The 20,519-nt window shown below is 38.6% G+C and overlaps 1 long non-coding RNA gene across 2 annotated transcripts in view; it reads left to right on the top strand.

Annotated features, from left to right (window-relative positions):
- LOC117000959 overlaps nt 1–20,519 on the top strand; it is an 81,795-nt gene that overhangs the window by 9,250 nt on the left and 52,026 nt on the right. For both annotated transcript variants that reach the window (XR_004418877.1, XR_004418878.1), the window contains exon 3: nt 91–220. This is a non-coding gene — a long non-coding RNA (uncharacterized LOC117000959). The remainder of the gene's footprint in view (nt 1–90; nt 221–20,519) is intronic.

The raw sequence follows: 20,519 nt of genomic DNA, 5'->3' as shown, positions 1-20,519 counted from the left end.
TTCTGTATAAAGTGCTAGTCAGAAGTTGTGCATTCATTAATTTTAATGTTTTCATGACATGTAAATTGTTCTCTGGTTTTCTTCACTCAGGAACATCCTGCATGGCCACCCATAACAATCCTTCTGGTCTTTTTCCCTCTTTCACTGGGTTCTGGGCCACATCTTTGTTACGCTTTCGAAGAGAAGTTCCTTCACATTGGCTGCCTCTCTCTTCCATCAGGTTTGTTTGGCATTGTTGACCCATTGTCTAGTATGAGTTGATAGTGCCTGGTATTTAGAACTCTTTGAGAGCTGTCTAACACATGGTAGAAGGGAAAAGATGCTAAGGGAAGCAATGCTTTGACCTCGTAGCTGAATCAGGGTGTGCAAATCTGCTTAAAAATTAAATGCAGAAACTGGTTACATTTCCATCTAGTTTTTGAGAAATTTTATAGAGGTACTGGACAAGTGTTCTTCCCTTTTATTTTCCTTTTATTCTTCCCTGCATTTACCTATCTGAAATGAAAATCACTCTATGATACAGATATTGCTACAGTCATGTTTGCCTACCTTATTTCTGGAATAATGATCTACGCAGGATGGATTTCAATGCTTTGTTAGAAAATATTGCTCTTCAAATTCAGAAAGGTTAGTTATTAGCTGTTGTAATTTATTAAGGGGATTATACTTGTGATCTTTCATCCACACTTATTTAACTTAGTTTCTACAGAGTTTTAACAAGTTAATTGGTTTTGACCCAATTCTCCCAGAAGTGTAGATTTTTGAATTCATGAAAATGAGTTAGAGAGCCTGTCACCTTTCAACAGAAAATAGGTGTCTGTTCCTTGACCCTTTAGAAATCTCTTCCTCAATAATTGAACACGATTTTTTAAAAAGAAATTACCTTTCATAAGATATAGCATTAACATTATCACAATTTTTGGTACATTGCTTGTTTCATATAATTTTCTTTCCAGAGCTGCTTCTTCTTGGTCATTAGCCTCCTCAATTTTTTCATCTTTAGGACATTTTGCAAAGCCCATATTTTTTTGAAAGTATTAAAAAAAAAAAATGCAGGAGGTTTTTTTTTCCTTTGCATGGAGATTAGTAGTGCATGCTACTAGTAGTGCAGGCCAGAAAGCCAACTGTATCTTGGGCTGCATCAAAAGCAGCAAGACCAGCAGTTTCAGGGGATTCTGCCCCTCTTTGCAATCCTCATCAGACCCCACCTGGAGTGAAGCATCCATCTCTGGAGGCCCCAGCAGTAGAACACAGTAGGACACAGACCTTCTGGAGTGAGTCCAGATGAGGACCACAAAGATGATCAGAGGGCTGGAGCTCTGCTCCTACAAACACAGGCTGATAGAGAAGGGGTTGTTCAATGTGGAGGAGAGAAGGCTCCAGAAGACCTTAGAGGAACTTTCCAGTGTATAACGAGGGCTGGAGAGCGAATTTTTGTAAGACCATATAGTAATAGGACAAAAGGAAATGGCTTCAAACTAAAACAGAGTGGATTTAGATTAGGTATTAGGAATTCTCTTTTTTGAGGGTGATGAAGCACTGAAATAGGTTACCCAGAAAAGTTGTGGATGCCCTGGAAGTGTTCAAGACCAGCATGGATGGGGAATTGAGCAATGTGGTCTAATGGAAGATGTTTGTGCCCATGGCAGGGGATTGGAACTAAGTGATTTTTAGGATACTCTCCCATCTAAACTGTTCTGTAATTCCATCATGATAATTGGCAGAAATGAATATTTTAATTATGTCTGTGTGACACAATTATTTTTTGATTAAATTTTGCTTTTAAAATGGTTTTCAAAACTTACAGAACTGAGCAAGCGATCTCAGCCACACTTTGTACATGACAAAGAATATATACCTATTATATTGAGCTACTGATTACTTGAACTATCTTATTAAAAACAGTTAAAAATGGGTGGTTCAACATATGTCTTGGACATCAAGTTGCTCAGTTATAAACCCAAAAGTGATCAGTCATCTCTCAACAAAAGCAGAAGTTATTGTAGAATACTAAACAAGTGCCATGGTTTACTTTCTCAAAGAGTATTCAGAATACCACAATATTTGAGAATTTTAAGATGCACCTTGAACGTGTGTTTTCACTATTTAGACATTTCTCCAAGATACATTGTCAAATTTGAAGATTTTATTTAAAAAAATAGATTGTTTATTTGAATTAAATTGTACCATGGTAGAGATAATTTCAAAATAATCTGCACAGCAACTGTTTAGCCAGGCTGGCCTTCTTCTCCACAGGCTTTTCTTCAGGCATATGGGGATGGCCTGTCCCTGTAACTGAGTTTTCCTCCTTACGACACACCCAGCCTTCCAGTTTTCCTTTCCCTTTCAGGAAAGGTCTGCCTTCTGGAAGTCCAAGATGACAGTTCTGCTGACGTCCCTACTTGCTGCTACAAGAATCAGAAACTATTATTTCATGATTGCTGTGCCCAAGATGGCTTCTAACCATTCATATTATCAGTCCTTCTCTGGTCACAAACAGTAGGTCCTGAGGGGAGTTATTCCTAGTTGGCTTCTTCACCAGCTGTGGCATGAAGTTATTGTCCACACACCTCAAGAAACTCCTAGACATTTTCCTCTCTGTTGTAATGTATTGCCAGCAGACATCTGGTGGGTTCTGTTACAGAAACTTTTCCTTGCCTCTTATCCTCTTATTTAGATGAGAGAGCAAGGTACAGCTGTTTGGTCTCATTTCATTTAGAAAGTGAATGTTAAGCCTGGGTGCTAAAATTTTTTGTCAGACAGTTCAATGGCTTGTTCCTATAAAAAATACTGTTTATTCTGCTTGCACCTTCAAATCCCAGAAGCTTTGTGCAGATAATTACATTCTGTGTGCAGTCGAGAGCATGACAATAAGCAATCAGTCAATTCCATTATTGTGGGGGTGATACTATGAGGGCTATATCCGATGTCATTTGCTTCTCTGTAACACATGCACAAAACACTCTGAGTTCCAGTGCTTTCCTGTTATTATATTTTAAATCATACAGCTAACGATGGCTTTACAGTCACTTGGAAGTATGTGTGCTGTGAATACAAATACCAAAAGGCTAATAATTTTGGTTAAAAACCAAGGGTTTGATTTATAGTGGGATAAACAGGTAGAAAATGACAACCTTTTTCCTCTCCTCAACAGTAGCAATAATAATGATTCTAATATAAATTAACATTATGTGATGATGATGATTATTATTATTATTATTTTGTTTAGAATGTTAATTTTAAAAATTTATCCTACAGTCAGAACTTAATTTTCCTTTTTTAATACCTGCCAGGAAAATCAAAAGAAAGGAAAAAAAAGTAGTAGTTAAAAGTTATTCTCCTTTATTTTCTTACCATAAAAGTAAAAATCCTCATAATTATTAATGACTCTACACAAAGAAATCCACAAAATTCCTTAGGAATTCTTTGACACAATTTCAGAACTGTAAATATGGTATAATTTTTAACCATTTCAAAAGAGTAACAATAGATAATATAGTGTCCCAGACCTCACATTTGTGGAGTGCTGTGCTTATCTATTGAAACAATGCTTATATAAAAGTTTTCTTTGACTGTGAGATTTTTTTTTCCTCAGTCAAAGGGGAACACTGAAATGACAAAAAACCATCAGAATATTTCCTGTTATTTTTTTCTCAGGAAAAAAAAAAAAAGGAAGGTGGAGTCATGCCCTATTTTATTGTAAGGGGCAAGTGTGATGTCCTCGGGTTTGCAGCATCGGAAGAAAAAACACTCTAGAGAAAATATGTATGAACCTTCATATATTTTCATACTGTATTATTCTGACAGCCCTTTTTCTGCTTTCTTAAGGACAATATCTCACTCCTGGACTGGTTTTCTGTACATATATACATCTAACAACAAACAAAGACAGTCAGGAACTCTATGACTGAAAAACATTTTCCTTAGCATATAGGGTCAAGGTGAACTTCTGTGAAAATATTCTGTTCAAATATCCATTAGATTTTCACAATTTCACCCAAAAAGAAAAATGCATATCTTTTAAAATTGTCTTTGAAACTAAATTTGAAATAAAAATTTAAAGTGGAATCCTTTATTCTTGACCATAATGACAACATTTTTCAAGAGTGTCTATGTCTTAATCTTGCAGTCTGATAAGCAACTCAACAGTCAGTTTCTTTTATTCTCTTGAATATAAGAACTGCAAGACTAAAGTATGCCCCTTGTATTGATTATCTAGTCCTATGTATAGTTTAATAATTTGTTACTAATTGTGAAAGTTCCAGCGATGCAATGCTGTATGTTCATAATACATGATTGTTGGTTACTCACTTGGGCTATCATGGAGAAAAGTGCAATTTCTATTACAGTAGGGCTTTTTGAAAAGACCTTTATGAGTTAATCAGTCCTGTATTTTGCAGTGGCAGAAATACTTCTTTATCACATTATTCATTGAATTTAAGAAAAAAGAAATTAAAATCCTTAGTTTATCCCCAAATCAAACAGTAAAATATTTTAAAGTTGTAAGTATATTGTTAGGACAAAAGAGTTTGTATTTACTCTAAGACTATTTTTTTCCCCTCCAGTATACACGCATGCATATTCTGGATTCTAAGCATATGTTTTGCACAAGATGTTATTTTCCCTTTTTTCCCTGGAGCAATGCATATTTTAGTTCCTTGGTCAAAAGTCATACTCTGCGCTTGTTTTTCCTTAATACATACATATATATTTATGTGCATGTACTTTAGAGTGGTGTTCTTCAGTGCATGATACCTCTGCATCTTCCATACCTCATAACACCTGGCAAGAAGGAAAAATCTGTGAAAATCCCATCCTACAGAAATACTAATGCAGCTGGGTCACCATGGCATCACTATGATTGCAGGAGTTTATATGGGAGAAAATATTGCTATTCTCTGCAAGATGAATAATCTTTTCCATCACTTGAAAAAAATACTACTACTACTACTACTACTACAAAGTGCTACCTTAAACACATAATGCCTTTTTAAAAGAAAAATAAAACTCTTTAAGGCTATGAAGAAATTGGTGCCTGATTTTTTACGAAATTATCATAAACTTGCAAGCTGAACATAGAAATCTAGATTCTTCTCCATGTTAACAATGAATTTACTGAATGTGAAAAGGCACAAAAGGGAATAAGGCTAAATGTGACATTAGGTACCCCCAAAAACATCAGGTTCTTAAGTCTTGCTCAGCACTCATAACCATTGAAAATCTTCTTTTGCTTTTTGTTAGATTCTGTCTAGAAAAATTTGAAGTGCAAATATCTGAAGGAAACCTCTGGTTCTGTGAAATCAAGGGTCCTAGATAATTCTTTAATGATGTCCCTACTCTTAATTTTAGGTTGTCTATTAAGTTTCCTGCCTGTTCCCACTGGCAAGACAATTCCAGAAGCCATAGAGTTCAGAGATCTGCTAAACCAGGAGCTAAACAATGAACTAAATGCCACTATTTCAGAAGCACAGTTATTCCACTAGAGAATGGTTTACTATGTAATATGTGCATTGGTATTGCTGATGGAGCCACACAAACTCAAAACTGTTTTGTCCTTCCCAGCAGTAACTAGGGAACATGACAGGACAAGCCTTTGTACAGCCACACATTCCAGGTGGAAATGCTGTCATGTTAGCCAGTGATAATAGGCTAAGAGAAAACATTAATAGATTGAAATGTGAATGAGACACTTTAATTTATTTTAAAGTATATGCAATTATAATTTTCATATATAGAACATATATCTAAGAAATTTTGCTTATTTCATCAGTTGCAGCAGAAATCATGGCATATTCCTGATTTTAAAACAAGAGCGAGTTTTCACTGCACTGGTTTTGCATAAAAAAGATACAATTACAAGTAATTATAATTTTCATCTGGATGAATATCTGATCATGAGAATTTTAATCAGCTCCTCCATTTCATTTCAGGGAAAAAAAGAGAAAAAAGAAAAAAAAAATCAATATTTTAGTTAATTACAACTGAGCAGAAACTAAATTTATTTGAGAAATATTAAATAAAGTTCTTAACTGTCCTCACCACCACTTTATTCATGTAAAGCTAAATGTTAAAAAGACACCAGAGGCACCAAACATGAAGGAAAGTATATTTCATGTGAGAAATAAGAATGTCCCAGGTGCTGTATTCAAGCAAATATGGGCAAGCAAACTCAGAACAATGTAAGATTCGAGGTAAAAAAAAGATAAAGCATAAGAAAAAAACAATGATTGCAATCTGGCTAATAATCTTTTGTCACTCAATAAAAACATGTCAGTGACAGGTAGCACAGATGAGCACCACTGAGAAGTTACTAATGTTCCCTCGTATTCACAGCCTGCCAAATTAGCTCTGAGTAGGCTTTGTTAAACTAAATTGTTTCTTTTCTTTTCTTTTTTTTCTTTTCTTTTCTTTTCTTTTCTTTTCTTTTCTTTTCTTTTCTTTTCTTTTCTTTCTTTTCTTTTCTTTTCTTTTCTTTTCTTTTCTTTTCTTTTCTTTTCTTTTCCTTTTTCTTTTTTCTTTTTTCTTTTTTATATTTTCTTCTCTTTCTATCTTTCTATCTTTCTTTCTTTTGAAGTTTGGATTTCGATTTTACACTGACAAAAGTAGGAAAAATAAAAGTAAACAATGCAGATATGATTACAGTAATTTCACGACTATAAGCCGCACTGAGTATAAGCCGCACTTCCGAGTGCCAGCAACTTTTTGTTCTTTGTCCATACATAAGCCGCACCTGATTATAAGCTGCACATTACAATACAGCGTGTGATAAAAGGTATCTATTCTATCACCATCTGTTGAGGGTGGGGGCAGTGATCCTTATCTCAACAGCAGATATTCTGCTAATGGACCATCCACTGAAACCAGGCAGGGCATTGTTCTTTATCTTTTCACACCCATCCTTCCTCCAGGGAGTCATTGTCTGCTAATGGCCCATTGAGTCCCACTGTGTGACTGATAAAATTACTGCATCCCATTGAAAGTTGCTCCAGCCAGGGGGAAGAGCCCAACACTTCTTACCAAGATAAAAACAGAGGTTTTGGGACACTGAGGGAGCCCCTTTCTCCACTGGACTCCAGAGGAAAACCGGATTTCTCCACATCACCACTGGACCTCCAGAGGGAAACTGCACCTTCTGCAGGAGCACTGCTCCAACTGAATCACATCTGTCACTGCAGGAGGATGCAGCCACCATTTAATGGGACTGCTACCAACACCCTGCCTGACATAAGTTGCCTGATTATAAGTCGCACTTCGGGTTCAGACCAAAATTTTAGTGAAAATGGTGCAGCTTATAGTCATGAAATTACTGTATTTGTTTTATTTATTTTTCATTACAACTGTATCAGTATCAAAGATGTTGGGCGATTGAAAACAGAATTGAGAATCAAATTAAGTAGCTGGGAAATTTTCCTGCATACTTTTCTTTCTGTGAATCATTTTAATGTGGCTAAAGTTTCAGAATTGTTATATGGGTTGCAGCTAAAACATTAACTGCAGTTTTATATATCCGTTTTCAGTACTTTATTCAGAGACTCTGAGAGGTTGATTTACAAAGAAATTGAAATATTTACTGTGAGAAATGGAATTTGGAGGGCTAAGTTTGGAAACTCAATACTTCCAAGTTGTAGATAGTTTTTGCTTGATGGAGAGCTGGAAGAAAACTTATACAAGGATATCTGTGTAAAATGTAGTGTTTCAAGGAGAAAGGCTAGGAACACAGCGAGAATTATCTACGAAGATCTTAGGGAAGGACTGTTCCTGATTTAAAAAATAAAATAATAAATTATAAAGCATTGATATTTGCTTTGGATTATTATTTTGCTTCTCACAACAGAAGATATAGTATTTGTTGACATCAAAAGTTTGCTTAGAGATGTATGGATTGTCCTTGGAGCACAGAAATTATTTAGATTTTAAAAAATCGTACTTTTACACAAAATAATGAGCAGGATGCAGAAAAAATAATTAACTGTTTAAACAACAAATAAACTCAGACACCAATTGTTAACATTACGAAAGTGACATTTAAAGCAACTGAATGCTTTATACTCTGACAGAAATAATAATATATGCATATAGTGTGCAATTTCTTTTAAAATAACACCTTTTCATAGTTTCTCTGTTTTATTTGTTTCCTATTTTACTACTAGCTTCTATGAAATAATTTTAGCACAGTGCTCTTTATGTTAGAAATTTTACCCTTCATGTTATATGATCTTAAAATTTTCAGCTAGAATATGTATTTCTCAGTGCCTGGGACTTCAAACATAATTTTTCATTTGGAAATATTTTTAGTTTCCACCATATTAAAAGAGTCCATAAGAATATAATTTTACTCCAAGACTAAAAGCAAGGAATATAAGTTAGGAAGAGTCTTTTAAAGTTGTTTTGGTTATTTTCAAGATAGATGACAGCAGTGGAAGAAAAGCATAATTTTTACTTCCTAGTTCCCACAACTAACTTTTGTATTTGGTTTAGTTGGACTTTTGCAACAGTAAATTTAGTTGATTAAATGCTTCTGAGCCAAATAACTTTCCTTGCATAAGCTCATATAGGTGCCAATTAACCTCAAAATCAATGTGCTTGCATTGAAGGTTTAAGAAATAGTTTATATAAGAGCTAACTCCATCAACCACATTTTTATACTCTTAAAAATTTTATTGTTGAAAAGCAAGTGGCCCTGGAATATGATTTTATTATTTTTTAAGGTTTGTTTCTTTTTTAAAAAATGTGAATGGGTAAATATGAACATAACTCAAAAGAATCATTGTTGGACAACAAAAAATTGCATTTTTTTACAAATGAGATAAAACTATTAAATTAGCATATCTGAAAAAAACGTGAAAAAAAATTGTGATTTAAGATCTGTATCACAAAGATAGTGACCACAGTGATATATTCAACCTGGATTTGAAGAATTAATGGGATCAATAGCATTACTTTTATAAGGTTGTCTTGCTATAACCTATGAAAAGGTTATGTTAAAAGTGACTCTACAATCAATTCTTAAAAGTAAATATGTACATAAACCTCAAAAAGCCAAGCAAAGGTAGGCAAATTACACACCATTAAACCTCTTACTTTTCCTTAAATAAAACTGCATAAAGAGCTGAACTCTCTTAAAGCATAATCAATCCAAAAAGAAAAATAAACAACCCCCTCTAAAAAATTTCACCCCAAGAGAAAAAAAAAAACAACAACAAAGAAACAAACTGCTGCAGCAAAGTCACAGGTAAATCAGTGAACTTGGACAAGCATACTTAGTAAACACTTCAATGAAAAATTAAAACTGCCTTATATCTTAATGGGAGACTGTGTTTGGATAGATCAAACATGCATTAGAGCAATACAGTCACCAGTAGCTGTCAGTTCAGCCAAATGACTTCGCTACAGGATGCCTTCAGTGCGTCACAAAGCCTCCTCAAACTGACAAACGTCCTGCCACTTGCTGCAGATGCATGGCTGTTGTGCACAGCAAGGACTAAATATGTCATTACAATATGGCATACTGTGTACGCCTAATTTGTAGTGTCACGTGAGAGCTAAAACCTGGAACGGGGCCCTGAAGGCACAAGAACTAATGAACTCTGCCTGGCTTCAGAAGGGTAATCCATCACTGACATACAACAGCCCTTTTCTTTAGACTGTGTTGATGAAAATTTTCTAATCTCTCATGCCAAGTGACATTTTCTTAACTGAGCGAGACAGAATGTCCTCCTAACATTAACCTTCCCATAGCGAAATAAACTTCAGTTAGACTCTTCTGAGCTAATTTGGAGTATTTCTCATTAAAACATGGGAGGAGAGGATTAAAAAAAGAAAGTAAACAGAAGAAAATTATTAGCCAGATTGTCTCTGTTTAGCTATGGACTTAAAAATTAAATATAAATTTAAATATAAATAAAAAAGTAAATATAAAATGGAGTGAAGAGTGCTATAATACTAACATTTATCTCAAACCAAACAGACATATGCACAGATTTCCGTAACTGGCCAGGTTCATTAATGTTAATACCAATATCAAATGACTAATATTATGATAATGCATTAAAATTTACTAGCCATTTTTCTTCACAGTCCTGCTATATTTGGCACAAGATGCTTTAAGAATACAAGATTTATGCAAAAGAACCTATGTGTAAAAATAGCAAAACCTGAAAATCTTGTTTTATAAAAAATTTTAGTCGCCCAGATTTTTGTTTTTCTAAAGTAAATGTCCTTTTAATTTCAGGAGGAGTTGGATAAGAGGTTGGTCTGATTGTTTTCCTGGGTTTATGGTTTTTTTTTAAATTATATTAGATAAGACCAATTTAATGCATTTACTATGGGGAAGATTCCAGGTTATCTGCTTCCATTACTCATTGCCTACTTCATGCTGCCCAATCCTGCTCCATAGAGGAGAGTTAACAAGCGTCTCCTGCATACCTGGGTCAGAAAGTCTAAGGATGATTTACATTAGACAAAAGCTACACATGAAAATAAAACAAATTCTTCCCCACTTGCTCATCAGCCTGACTCTGTCTATGCAGGTCAGGAGACAATATTAGCCAATAACAGATATTAGTGAAACAAGAAATGAGACTTTCTCTGTGACATGTAGTTTTTTTCATTCAGCCACTTAGGATTTCCAGAACCTGCATCCAAATCATCATGTTACTGTAGCCAGCAGTGGACCCTACTGCCAAGAATGCACTGAATCTTTTTCTTCCAAATGTGTTTTTTTCCTAATGTGTTCAGCCTCCATATTACTGTAAGCATCACCTCCAAATCCTAGGCTGATGGCAGCTGTGTGATTTGAATCCTTATGATGTAATCCTTTCCTTATCTTTTTCCACTTACTCAGGTACCTATTACCAAACTGAATCAGTAACATCTCAGTGTAACAGGAACTGGAGTGTAGTCCTTGCTCCCAGAACTCTAGGTTATTTACATGTACTGATACTCTTTACTTTCTTATAGACAGAGGGAAAAAGGGTTTCTAAGGAGATAGAATATGTGAACTTATATCTCATTCCTTTTCTAGACCTTTAGGCTGTTTCAGAATATCTGCCAAATAAAACCAATCTTTGGATGCAAAATTGCTCCACCAGTTACATTTCAAAGTACAAGGGGGCTCTTGTTAGATCCTGGGGAAAACAGTTCATGCTAAACCTGTCAATCTGCACCTCTATACATTTAATTTCTGTTACATTTCTGATCCCTGCAATGAAAACAGTCCAGTTAGTTTGGAAAAACTCAATTAAGATAGCCAAAACCACAATACAGGCAGAAAAAATGTGTTGCATGTACGTAGTGTCCTACTCTACATAGCAGGGAGCATCCAAAATTTGCAAAAGTCCAGGTTTGAAAAAGAGCAGCAAAAGTCAAAATAGTTTTAAAAAAGAAAAACCTCAATGAGTTTATCAACATGCTACACACCTGGCATCATGATGATGAAGAAGAGGAAGAAGAAGAAGAAGAAGAGGAAGAAGAGGAAGAAGGAGAAGAAGAGAAGAAGAAGAAGAAGAAGAAGAAGAAGAAGAAGAAGAAGAAGAAGAAGAAGAAGAAGAAGAAGAAGAAAATAATGTCTCTGTCTCTTCATGAAAATGAGTTAGCATGCACAGTCTATTCTTCTGCAGCTTTCCCGAAATGGGTTGGGGGCCTTTGAGGGTCTTTAGGTCCTCTCAATATCCCCTCACACCACCTCCCCTGCTCCTTGACCCCACTTCTGAGCTTCTGCTGGATGTTGAGCTCAGTAGTCAAAAATTTAGCTGCAGTAATAACCTTCTATATGACTTACAAAATCCAACCTGAATGCACACTTGCTATGCGCTTCCTGACCAGAGGAAGCTGTACTTCACCGCTTTTTATTTCAACGTTTCACTTTCTCTAATGATTTTTCCTCTTATTTTTTTATCAATTTGTTTTATTTTGAATATTATTTTCTTGACCAAAAAGATTACCTTCCTTAAAAATTCTACTACCTACACATTAAATCCCACTATTTAAAGGGCTGTTAAATAATACTATGATGCCTTTCAAAAAGAGTTACATGGGATGTGGTAAGTTATGCACTTATTGTTTTCTTCACTTAAATGCTAAATGATTAGTCCTCGCTGGACAAGAAAAGAAGTAATGTACGTGGAGAAATTCTTTTTAGGATGCTTGGTAGTAATTTCATTCAAATAAATTCCATACAGACGTGTACTATTTCTTTGGAAGACTGTTCATCTGATCTTGGTTCTTCTGATTTCAAAAAGCTACATTATTAAAGATAAAAATTAGCATGTAGACAATAAATCCCCATTTTACTTCTATCAAGCTATTTTTTTAAATAATGAATTTTATTAATCACTTTAATGTCAGAATTGCCTTTGTATGCTTATGTTTTAATTTTGTTTGCAATGTATATTTTTTTCAAAAAGGAAATTTCCTTTTTTTTCTCAATTTAATTTAATGAGAAGTAGCTGCTCATTTAAAAATTAAAAGAAACAAAAAATATTCCACTTGGAAAAAAATTTCAAAATTGATTTTCTAAAATTTCGAATTGAAGTGCAAATTCAAAGATTTCCACAGAAAATTATAATATTATAAATTATAGAATGTCAAGGGAATATAATTTTGAATTCTGATGGAATAAATGTTACAGAGATTTTATTGAAAAGAAAAAATAAATGGTCTCACAGTCTTGGAAAAAGAAGAGAAGAAATCTCCTTTGTACAGATTTTCAAGGAATTTCATTCTGCTCAACTGAAAAAAAAAACCAGTTATTTTGCAGATATTATGAATTATGGGTGAAGGTTTTATTTTTTAATTAATCACTTTTTTTTTCTGTTTTCTGACTATTTGACTGTCTAACCATCTCACCAACAAGAAGCACTTCAGCACTACTTTGCTTGAATGCACTTTTTTATGAGATTAGTAGAAACTTATTTCCTGACATACATTTAGAGTGTTAAAATTTCCTCCAAATTTATTTGTATATTTACAGACCAACTTCCCATTGTTATCTATATTCATCTCAATCCTTTTTAAGCAATATAAACCAGGCAGACTGTGTTTTGAGCTCTTCAGCTGGTGATACAATCAAGTGACTCTGTGAATCCATAATTTAATCATCTTGCCTTTAAGTATTTTCAGGAAGAAAATAGAAAGTAAAAAACTGATATTGATAGAGACCCTATGCCTTTCTATGAATCTTATGATTATTCCTGTGATTATTCCTTTAATAAATTCTAAGACAGATCTGATATAAAAATTGTAGAAGATCATATGTCTGAGTATTCAAGGAAAAATTGCCACCTGAACGTTTCAAGGCTTGGACAGCAGCATACTCCCAAGCATATCACAAGGAGTCCTGTGCCTCCTAAACCTTCCCAAGAAAAGTCCTCTAGCTCAAAATTTGTTTTTAATTACTTACATTGAATGTTTATCCCACTGGGGATGCTTCTTAAAAATTCAATAGAAGTCTGAATTAATGTAGGAATTAATAAGGAGCATTTAGTTGTCTTTTCATTCTTAAGTGCTCGTGTCAAACTTTTCTTTGTTGGCTGGGTTTTTTGTTTTGGGTTTTTTTTAATCCTTTCAGCTACTTTATCAGAATTTATTTTAACAAAATAGAGCAATACAAAGCAATACAGTCCTGACTGATAATATTTTTATTACTTAGAAGTAAGTGACTGTTATCACAACTTATCTAGTCTCTGTCCTCTTTTATCAATTATATACTTAGATATTATTTTCTCTTCAAATTTCATAAATTCATATATGAGTTTTCTAAAGACTCCCTAAAGTTTTTGTTCGTATACACAGGTTTAAAACATTCCTTTCCCTGGGAGAATACTCAAACATCAAACAAACTAAATGCAAATTTTAAATCCATTTGTCAAAAAGAATCAAGTTAGGAGACCTGTCAAAAGTGTGCAGCTCAGGTGACAACTGTATAATTGCTAAGAATAATAATCTGTTAACAATGAACTATGAAGAATTGATGGTATTAAAAGAAAACAGTATAAGAAAAAAAAACTGATACAGATAATGTCTTCTTATTTGCCTCTGACTTTCAGACATGTACAAACTCTACTAATTCTACTAATTAAACCTGGCTTAATAGACTTGACATTTATTAAGTGAAATAAATACAACAATATAAACTTATTTGCTTGAACCAAAGGCTAAGTATTACTTAATGAATTAGATTAGATGCACTAATTGCCTATATACTATTAGAAATCTATCCATTCAAGTATTATTTCATTTTCTATATCAACATGAAAATATCATCCTTTGGTGCTCTGTCCCAAACTTCCGGATTTCAGAGAATTGTGATTATAAACTCCAATTTTTTTTGAGAGTTGTAAAGTCTAAGCAGATCCAAGAACATCTCTCTGGTGACCTGACCCAAGGGAATTGTATGAAGTTGTGCCAGGGGAGGTTTGGGTTACTGTTGGATGGATGGGCAGAGTCCAATGGGATGAAGTTTAACAAGTCCAAGTGCCAAGTCTTGCATTTTGGCCACAATAACCCCTGCCAGAGTTATAGGCTGGGGATGGTGGGGCTGGACAGTGCCCAGGCAGAAAGGGACCTGGGGTGCTGGTCAGTAGCCAGTTGAACATGAGCCAGCAGTGTGCCCTGGTGGCCAAGAAGGTCAGGACATCCTGGCCTGTATCAGGAATGGTGTGGCCAGCAGGAGTAGGGAGGTCATTCTTCCCCTCTACCCAGTGCTGGTGAGGTCACACCTTGAGTGTTGTGTGCAGTTCTGTCCCCTCAGTTTAGGGAGGACATTGAGCTCAGTTTAGGGAGGACATTGAGATGCTGGAGCATGTCCAGAGGAGGCTACGAGACTGGTGAGGGATTTGGAACACAAACCCTGTGAGGAACAGCTGAGGGAGCTGGGCTTGTTCGGCCTGGAGAAAAGGAGGCTCAGGGATGACCTATCACTCTCTACAACTTCCTGAAAGGTGCTAGTAGCCAGGTGGAGGTTGGTCTCTTTCTCCAGGCAGCAACTGAGAATGAGAGGACACAGTCTTAAGTTTTAACAAGGGAAGTATAGTTGGATATTAGGAAAAATATTTTAATGGAAAGAGTGATAAGTACTGGAATGGTCTGCCTAGGAAGGTGGTGGAGTCACCATCCCTGGATGTGTTTAAAAAGGACTAGATGTGGCACTCAGTGCCATGGTTTAGTTGAGGTGTTAGGCCATGTGTTGGACACAGTGGTCTTGAAGGTCTCTTCCAACCTGGTGATTCTGTGATTCTGTGATATTAGGTATTAGGAAGAGGTTTTTCATCCAGAGGGTTGCTGGGGACGGGAACACGCCCCCAGGGAAGTGGTGTGCACCAAGCCTGACAGAGTTCAAGAAGAATTTGGAAAATGCTCTCAGGCATATCATATGACTCTTGGGGCTGTCCTGTGCAGGGAGCTGGACTTTGATGAGCCTTGTGAGTCTTTCCAACTGAAGATATTCTATAATCTTTCAATGTAAAACTACATATAAATCAGACAATAAATGTAAACTGTCTTCACAGAAATTTCCAGAAAATATTTTTTTCTTCAGAAAACCATCGGTAAATGACTTCCAGATTCTGCAACTAATTTTTTGAGTTTCATATCAAAAGAAATTTAATTAATTGTTTTGAGAAGAGGTGAACTCAGGTGAATAATATTAATAAAAAACACAGAAGAAATTAATTAGAAACTTACATAATGTTGGATAGAACAGAACTTTTAAAAGATCAGCTAGTTCCTGCTCGGCCCTGCCATGGACACCTCACCAGACCAGGATGCTCAGAGCTCCATCCAGCCAGCCTTGAACATTTTCCAGGGGTGGGGCATCCACAACTTCTCTGGGCAACCTGTTCCAGTATCTCATCAATCTCACAATAAAGATTTATTTCCTAATATCTAAAGTAAGCTTACTCTTTCTCAGTGTGAAGCCATTCCCTCCTGTCACTGCATGCTCATGTCAATAGTCTCCATCCTTTATGAAGGCTCCCTCAAGATGCTGGAAGGCCACAATGAGTTCAACTTATTGGTTCATCTTCTCCTTTCTAGTCTGCAAAAATCCACTTCTCTTTGCCTTTCTTCTTGGAAGACATGCTATGTCCCTCTAATTATCCCTCTAATCATTCCAAGAAGTCTATGTCCTTCCTGTGCTGGGACTCCAGAGCTGGATGCAGCATTTCAGATGAGGTCTCACCAGAGTAGAGCAGAGCAGAGCAGAGCAGAGCAGAGCAGAGCAGAGCAGAGCAGAGGGGCAGAATCCCCTCCCTTTGCTGTACTGGGCATGCTGCTTTGGGTGCAGCCCAGGACACATTTGGCTCTCTGAGCTGGGAGAGCACACTTCTGGCCCATGCCCAACCTCTCACCCCCCTGCACCCCCAAGTCCTTCTCAGCAGGGCTGCTCTCAGTCTGTTCATTGCACAGCCTGTGTTGATCCCAGGGGTTGTCCTGACCCAGATGCAGCACTTCCCACTTAGCCTTGTTAAACGTCATGAGATTTCCATGGGCCCACTTCTCAAGCTTGTCCAGGTCCCTCTGCATAGCATCCCATCCTTCAGATATATCAACCACACAACCCAGCTTAGTGTCATTACAAATTTGATGATGGTGCAGTCAATCCATTAATATGAGTATTTTAGGGGAAATTGCTTTGGACTTGCAACATTTCTTTCAGATACTCAAAAAGCAAGTGATTCAGAAATACAACCAGGTGTATGTGTACATTCTTAAGATTTTGACACTTGGTAGTGTACCCTGCAAAACTAATGCTTTCTGTGTCCCATGACTGGCATTATTGAACTAAGTTTTTTAAAGAATGAAGACTTTTGGGAATGCTTTCTGGGCAATTTTAGCTAATAATCACCCTATATGTGGCTATTAATACAATTATCCCATTCTACTTTCTTCCTTGTTTTTATTGGCTGCTATCTCTCATATTGAACTGAAATCATTGAGTGTTTTAAACAGAAGTTGTCATGCCTTCACAGATTCCCCATAGTGTTCCATATGCCCAAGTCCTGACTTACAAAAAATAATTAATAATACAATAATACAAAACATTTCATGCAGCAAGTTTTTTCAATACTGTCACTAACTATGGGTTATAAATATGATTATTTATTTATATCCACACAGATACACATTTGGTCTTTTGTCTGCTTTTCTATGAATAGAGGTTTCTATACTCTTTCTAATAGACATTTACAGTAATTTCACGACCATAAGGCACATCAGACTATAAGGTACACCCCTGGGAGTCGGCAAATTTTGCAGCTTTGTAGATCATATAAGGCACACTGGTCTATAAGGCGCACTTTTTTTTGCAGCGAGGATCCGCCCCCAGTGGCCCCCGCGCGTTTGCTGGCCGAGGCCCCGCCGCCATCCGGCTGCTGCGGTACCGTGGCCCCGTCTCCACCCGGCAGCCCTGACCCCTCCTCCAGCCAGGAGACCCGGTCCCGCAGCCCTGCAGGCACCCAGCGGCCCCAGTCCCGCAGGCACCCAGCAACCGCAGCCCCACGGGCACCCAGCAGACCTGGTCCCGTGGGCACCTGGAAGCCCCGGTCCTGTGGGCACCTGGAAGCCCCGGTCCTGCAGGCACCCAGCAGCCCCGGTCCCGCGGCCGTGCAGGTGCTTGGAAGCTCTGGTCCCGTGGCCCTGCGGGCACCCGGAAGCCCCGGCCCTGCAGGCAGCTGGCAGTCCTGGCCCCATGACCCCACCTCCACCCAGCAGCTGCAGCCCCCAGCCCCACCTCCACCCAGCAACCATGGCCCTGCCGGCTCCCCCCGCGGCTTGCAGCTCTCACTTCCGGTTTTGCAAATTTCTGAACTTTGTCCATATGATAAGGCCCACCGGACTATAAGGCGCACTTCTGGGTTTGGGGGAAAATTTTAGTCAAAAGGGTGCACCTTATAGTCGTGAAATTATTGTAATGGTAACGTGAGAGAATAAGTGCAATAAATCTAAAAGCTGTATTAAAACATACCTGTTGAATTGAATTGTTTTCCCTCTCTGTGTGTTTCATGTCTCATAATAGAACCTGAAATTTAATTCTGAGTGATGAATTCAAGCTGTTATGACAAGAAATAGAACAGGCACACAGGGCTAATTTGAGCATCTGGGTCTTTCAGGCCATCTATGAGCAATTGTCTTCCTGGAGTCACTAATGTATATCTGTCCCGGTTTAAAGGGACAGTATTGCCAGGAAAAGGGAATTCAGGAACTCGCAGGCACTAAAAAGGTATAGGTTGGGAATAACAGTTCTTTACTGAAATATTTATAAGACAAACAAAAACAGCATCAGCTATACGAAAGAAAAAAAACAGTGACAGAACAGAATGGAATTCAGTCCCAGTCCCTTTGTCAGTCACCGATGACTCTCCGATGGACCAGGGCGGGCGGCTTCTTAGTCGCGGCTGCTGCAGGGGCAGGGGAGGGGGCCAGGTGGCCTCACCACCCCAGGTGGAAGAAAAGGGTGAGAGGAAGGAAACTCTGCTCACCGTGGGCGTCCCAGTTCCCAGTTGTTCAGAGGAAGCAGAAAACTTTAGCAGTCCAAATCCAAGAAGCCTGATCCCAACAGGAGAAACGGAACCTCTCTCCTCCAGTTCGGCCGGCGAGCTGTGTAGTTCTCCTACCCCCAGTGTCCTCTTACTTGCCGAAGACAAAAGCAGGACTCCACCTTTCCCTAATGGGCCATCATTGCTTCAAGTAGTCCTTGGTCTCCAGCTCTTAACGGCTAATAGGAGAGTCATCCCGGCTAGCTTAACATAATAATGGGAAAAATTTCTAAACCTCGCCAACCCACAACATTATCCACCCCAAATTTTTTCCATGCTAACATACTACATTAAATTAGAACCTTTAAATTACATACATACATGCAGTTACAGACACAGTATCATAGGTAGTTCACCCCAGAACAAGGTCTCCTTGGGGTATGCATCGGGTTTCTCCATCCTTTTGCATCACCCACCAGGTACAACCTGGTCCTTGAGCAAAAACCACCCCACGGACAGGATTGTCTTTGCTGGAGGCAGAGTTTACCCAAACAGTTTTCCCTAGCATACCTCTCATGTGTACCACTGGAACCTTATCCCCATCTGGTGTTCCCAAGAGCTCAGATTGGGCAGGGCCTGCTCGGTTAGTGGAACCTCGGGTATTCACTAACCACGTGGCCTTTGGTAGATTACTTTCCCAGTTCTTGAAAGTCCCCCCACCAAGTGCCTTCAAGGTGGTTTTAAGCAGGCCATTGCACCGTTCGACCTTCCCAGCTGCAGGTGCATGGTAGGGGATATGGTACACCCCACTCAATGCCGTGTTCCCTAGCCCAGCTGTTTATGAGGCTGTTCTTGAAATGAGTCCCGTTGTCTGACTCAATTCTCTCAGGGGTACCATGCCTCCAAAGGACCTGTTTCTCAAGGCCCAGGATGTGTTCCGAGCAGTGGCATGAGGCACAGGGTAGGTCTCCAACCATCCGGTGGTGGCTTCCACCATGGTCAGCACGTAGCGCTTGCCTTGGCGGGTCTGAGGCAGTGTGATATAGTCAATCTGCCAGGCCTCCCCGTACTTATATTTGGACCAACGCCCACCATACCAGAGGGGCTTCACTCGCTTGGCCTGTTTGATGGCAGCGCACGTATCACAGTCATGGATGACTTGAGAGATACTGTCCATGGTTAGATCCACCCCTCGGTCTCGTGCCCACTTATATGTGGCATCTCTGCCCTGATGACCTGAGGCGTCATGGGCCCATCGAGCCAGGAACAATTCTCCCTTGTGTTGCCAATCCAGGTCTATTTGTGACACCTCTATCTTTGAGGCCTGATCAACCTGCTCGTTGTGTTGGTGTTCCTCATTAGCCCGACTCTTGGGGACATGGGCATCCACGTGACGAACTTTCACAGGTAGCTTCTCTACCCGGGTGGCAATGTCTTTCCACTCGTCGGCAGCCCAGATTGGTTTTCCCCTACGTTGCCAGTTTGCCTTTTTCCACCTTTCCAGCCAACCCCACAGAGCATTGGCTACCATCCACGAGTCAGTATAAAGGTAGAGCTTTGGCCACTTCTCTCTTTCAGCAATGTCCAGGGCCAGCTGAACAGCTTTGAGTTCAGCAAATTGACTTGATCCACCTTCTCCTTCAGTAGCTTGTGCAACCTGTCGTGTGGGGCTCCATACGGCGGCTTTCCACTTCCGGTTCATCCCCACGACGCGGCAGGAGCCGTCGGTGAAAAGAGCGTAGCATGTTTCATCTGCTGGCAGTTGGTTATACGGTGGGGCTTCCTCAGCGCGGCTCACTTGTTCTTGCTCCTCATCATCGGCGAGACCAAAATTTTCACCTTCTGGCCAGTTCGTAATTATCTCCAAAATCCCAGGGCGATTTGGGTTTCCGATGCGGGCGCGTTGCGTGATGAGGGCAATCCACTTGCTCCATGTGGCGTCGGTGGCGTGGTGGGTAGAGGGAACCTTTCCTTTGAACATCCACCCCAGCACTGGTAGTCGGGGTGCCAGGAGGAGTTGTGCTTCCGTCCCAATCACCTCTGAGG

This window comes from Catharus ustulatus, chromosome 1, assembly GCF_009819885.2.
Source record: "Catharus ustulatus isolate bCatUst1 chromosome 1, bCatUst1.pri.v2, whole genome shotgun sequence".
NCBI classification, from domain to species: Eukaryota; Metazoa; Chordata; class Aves; order Passeriformes; family Turdidae; genus Catharus; species Catharus ustulatus.
This window is presented reverse-complemented; position numbering and strand designations above follow the sequence as displayed.